This window comes from Podarcis muralis, chromosome 1 (genome assembly GCF_964188315.1).
Source record: "Podarcis muralis chromosome 1, rPodMur119.hap1.1, whole genome shotgun sequence".
In the NCBI taxonomy this organism is placed as follows: domain Eukaryota; kingdom Metazoa; phylum Chordata; class Lepidosauria; order Squamata; family Lacertidae; genus Podarcis; species Podarcis muralis.
The window spans coordinates 123,046,494-123,051,104 of NC_135655.1; the positions used below are offsets into that span (position 1 = coordinate 123,046,494).

Below are 4,611 nucleotides of genomic sequence, written 5' to 3' on the forward strand. Positions count from 1 at the left end.
GAAAAGCGCAAAGCCGGTTTGTGCGGCGGTTACAGCGCCGGCTGGCTCGGGCCCCGCCCCGCCGCCTCCTCGCCCCGCCCCGCCTTCGCCTCTCAGCCAATCCGCGCTGCGCGGTCGGGCATAGCGGGAGGGGGGAAAGGAGGGGAGGGAGGAAACAAACAAGGCTCTCGTCTTCAACCGACGTTTCCCATCCGTCTCCCGCCCCCCCAATCAGCGTTTCCCATTCCGATAGGCTTCCTCGTTGGTGAGTGGCGGGAGCCGAGCCAATCGGCTCGGAAAAAAAGTTGGGAGGCGGGGAAGACGCGCGACTGAACCTGTCAAGGAACGGAAGTGACAAGGGGCGGGGCTAAAAAGGGAAGCGAAGAAACCCTGCTGGAAGAATCTGGGGCAACAGGGCGGCGGTGGCGACCCGATAGACAGGCGTTAAGGTTGTCGGGATTTAATTTCGGAAATAAGAGGCACCTGGGCTTAAGATCTGCTCTAATGCAACGGTCGCTTAGCACAGAGGATGGTTTTGCACTTTGTGCATGTTCAGAGGCACTCATTTCTCCAACTTGCTTTTGCCATTTTTTTTTTTAAGTGCAGGTGCAAAGTCCAGGAGTGGTAGGTACACCCTGGTGAACAAGGAAAGAGAGAAATGACAGCTACACATGGCTAAAGGCTTGAACCTCTGATGCAGCCTTGAATAAACGAACCACAGTACTAGGTAAAGGTAACAGGATCCCTGACCATTAGGTCTAGTCATGACCGACTCTGGGGTTGCGGCGCTCATCTCGCTTTACTGGCCGAGGGAGCCGGCGTACAGCTTCCGGGTCATGTGGCCAGCATGACCAAGCCGCTTCTGGCGAGCCAGAGCAGCGCACGGAAACGCCGTTTACCTTCCCGCCGGAGCGGTACCTATTTATCTACTTGTACTTTGATGTGCTTTCGAACTGCTAGGTTGGCAGGAGCAGGGACCGAGCAACAGGAGCTCACCCCGTTGCGGGGATTCGAACCGCCAACCTTCTGATTGGCAAGTCCTAGGCTCTGCAGTTTAACCCACAGCACCACCTGCATCCCCACAGTACTACTATGGGGTAATTCCCTGCTGTCGTAAACTGCAGTTCCTGCCTATTAGCATACCACACACAGCATAAGCGTTGGTCAGAAAAGGTGTCGCCTGACAGGAAAGTTGACAATTGTTCATCCCTTTAATTAAGGACTTGGCACAGCAAGATCCGTGACCCAGCAAAGCAAAGCAAAGCAAACACACAATAGGAGGTGACGTGGGGAAGAGAGTTGTAAAGATTTTGCTGCTGGCCTGCTTATTAATTCAGTTCCATTCAACCGGTGTTTACTGAATTCAGCTGGCATTGAAGCCCGTAAGCAGCTTGGAACCCAAAAACCTGAAGATCATCTCCCTATATGAGCCTGCCCAGCTCCTCTACTTCCTGCCCTATTGTCTCTCTTCAAAATCCCGACTTCTTTGTGCCAGAGCCCCTTCCTGTTTATTGGGCCTCGGTCTCACAGGTGGTCTGCTGGCAACGGAACGATTCCTGCCTTCAGAACTGGCCACGTGCCACTGATCAACCTTTTCCTGGAGCAACTGCCACAGAATATTACTGTCCAGGGCCACCTGCCTGAAAGTCTTAAAAGGCATTCATCCTACGCCCATTTAAAATGTGGCTCTCTCTTTTTTGGGGGGGTGCGTTATTGGGTTATTGTTTTTATTTTGATTATACATTTGGGGGGGGGGTCTGTTGATCTTTTCTGTGACTCTCCCTGAGACATCCGGGTAAAGGTAAAGGTAAAGGTACCCCTGCCCGTTCGGGCCAGTCTTGCCAGACTCTAGGGTTGTGCGCCCATCTCACTCTATAGGCCGGGGGCCAGCGCTGTCCGCAGACACTTCCGGGTCACGTGGCCAGCGTGACATCGCTGCTCTGGCGAGCCAGAGCCGCACACGGAAACGCCGTTTACCTTCCCGCTAGTAAGCGGTCCCTATTTATCTACTTGCACTTGGGGGTGCTTTCGAACTGCTAGGTTGGCAGCCGCTGGGACCGAGCAACGGGAGCTCACCCCGCCGCGGGGATTCGAACCGCCAACCTTTCGATTGGCAAGTCCTAGGCGCTGAGGCTTTAACCCACAGCGCCACCCGTGTCCCTAGACATCCGGGTACAGGGCGGTATATAAATTCAAGAAAGAATAATAACAACTTACCATTGGTGGCCAATGGTATGCACAGGAACCGAGGTAGGTGGGAGGGGGGGCTTGTGGGCCTGGGCCAAATGGCCCCAGTTGCCTCCACCACCACCACCCCCACCACCCACTGGGCAGCTCTGTAACTTTGCAGCATTACCAAGTTGTGTGAAAATATCACCATGCTACAGGCCTGCTGCTCCCGGTCTATCCCCCACCAGTGTCTATGAAAAAGGACCAAACTGGGCTACCTCTTGCACGTTGCTCTGCTGTTCCACTTCTAGGATCCCAGTGAAGTCTCTGTCATGTCGTGTGGGTGGCTCTCAAAGGATAGCTTTCATGGGGTTGTTGGCCTAGATTCTTTATGGTGTTCCGCACAAACAAAACCGAGCCAACGGCAAGCTCTCCTCCCTGAGCTCCAACACTCCCAACCTCAGCTACAAAAAGTAGGCCTTCTACCTTGAAGAGACAGTGTCACCATATATGACTGTCTTCAGTCTTCTCTTGCTGCTTAAAAAAAAAAATTACATAAAATATAGAGCGACTAAGCCTAGCAACCGCTTTGATTTGCTCTTTTTGTTTTGTAGCAGTTCCCTATCTTTTGACAGGCATTCTTTTGTTTTATAATATTTACTTATAACAAAAGTTATATATATATATATTTAAGTATTCAACTGACCTCCCACATTCGACCACTTTATTTCATTATCATTTATGTAATGTTTATAAGATCTGAAGTGCTAAGTGCTTGGTAAAATCTGCCTCAAAGACAAACTGTGTTCCACCATCCCCCCCCCCCCCCCGCCCGCCCCAGCCCTAGCTTGGATTACATCAACATGAAAACTGAAAAAGAAACATAGAAAGAAACATACTTTACAGCTAATTGAAGGAAGATAATTTGTAGAACCTTGGGGATGGGGGGAAGGACACAGACGTTTGCTTTTTGCCACTCTAGCTCAAGGCAGATGAAACATTAAAAAAAACCACAGCCAGTGAGCTCAGCTTGGCACCCCCCCCCCCCATAGCTTGGTGCCCCACGCAATTGCACAATGCACCCATCCTGTAGCAGTACGACAGGTGTCTCAATGTTACAATTATTTTAGCATCAGCACCAAATTCATTTATTTGCCCAGGCGCTTTAAAGTTTGGTTTCTAGTCTGTTTTAAAATGCACCCAGTGGTTTTTATTTATGATGTGTTGTCTTTAATTAGAAATACAGTGGTACCTCGGGTTAAGAACTTAATTCTTTCTGGAGGTCGGTTCTTAAACTGAAACTGTTCTTAACCTGAGGTACCACTTTAGCTAATGGGGCCTCCCGCTGCACGATTTCTGTTCTCATCCTGAAGCAAAGTTCTTAACCCAAGGTACTATTTCTGGGTTAGTGGAGTCTGTAACCTGAAGCGTCTGTAACCTGAGGTACCACTGTAATCATAAACCTTCAATATGAAGGGCACAAGGATGGGAAGCAGGAGACAGGAGTTTGCACTGTAGCATGAGAAATTCCAAATGATAGTTGCATTTCGGTTTTTGTTGTGGACAGTGCCAACTAGGTTCATCTTAAATGCAGCACACGTGTCAGCCTGAACCGCTTGGACTACTGCAATGCGCTCTACATAGGGCTACCTTTGAAGTTGACCTGGAAACTACAACTTATCCAGAACGCGGCAGCTAGACTGGCGACTGGGAGTGGCCGCCGAGACCACATAACACCAGTCCTAAAAGATCTACATACGCTCCTGGTACGTTTCTGAGCACAATTCAAAGTGTTGGTGCTGACCTTTAAGTCCCTAAACTGCCTTGGTCCAGTATACCTGAAGGAGCATCTCCACCCCCATCGTTCACTGAGGTCCAGCACCGAGGGCCTTCTGGCGGTTCCCTCACTGCAAGAAGCAAAGTTACAGGGAATCAGGCAGAGGGCCTTCTCGGTAGTGGCACCCACCCTGTGGAATGCCCTCCCATCAGATGTCAAGGAAATAAACAACTACAGTGGTACCTGTAGCGGAGTGTGTAACCTGAAGCGTATGTAACCTGAAGCGTATGTAACCCGAGGTACCACTGTATCTGACTTTTCGATGACCTCTGAAGGCAGCCCTGTTTAGGGAAGCTTTTAATATCTGAAGGACTATTGTATTTTAATATTTTGTTGGAGGCCTACCAGAGTGGCTGGGGAAGCCCAGCTAGTTGGGCGGGGTATAATAATAATAATAATAATAATAATAATAATAATAATAATAATTACTAACTCCCCCCCTTCTACCCAAGGAATCCTACAATATATTCTCTGGGGCTTGATCAGGTCAGATCTCCCGCTCTTCCTCTGTCCTCCCCACCTCCCCTTCTCAACATAAAACATTTTGTGCCTCTACAACTCTCGGCTATACAGACTCACACTGTCTGCCTGTATCCTGCATTCTTTAGAAACCCTTTAATCTCTCT

At 49.6% G+C, this 4,611-nt stretch overlaps 1 long non-coding RNA gene across 1 annotated transcript; it reads left to right on the forward strand.

The window, feature by feature from the left end:
• The first annotated feature begins 155 nt into the window (after positions 1-155).
• LOC144325139 (uncharacterized) lies at positions 156-2,728 on the forward strand. The gene is made up of 2 exons (XR_013390452.1): positions 156-1,780; positions 2,158-2,728. It is a non-coding gene; the product is annotated as an uncharacterized LOC144325139 (long non-coding RNA).
• Positions 2,729-4,611: the final 1,883 nt, after the last annotated feature.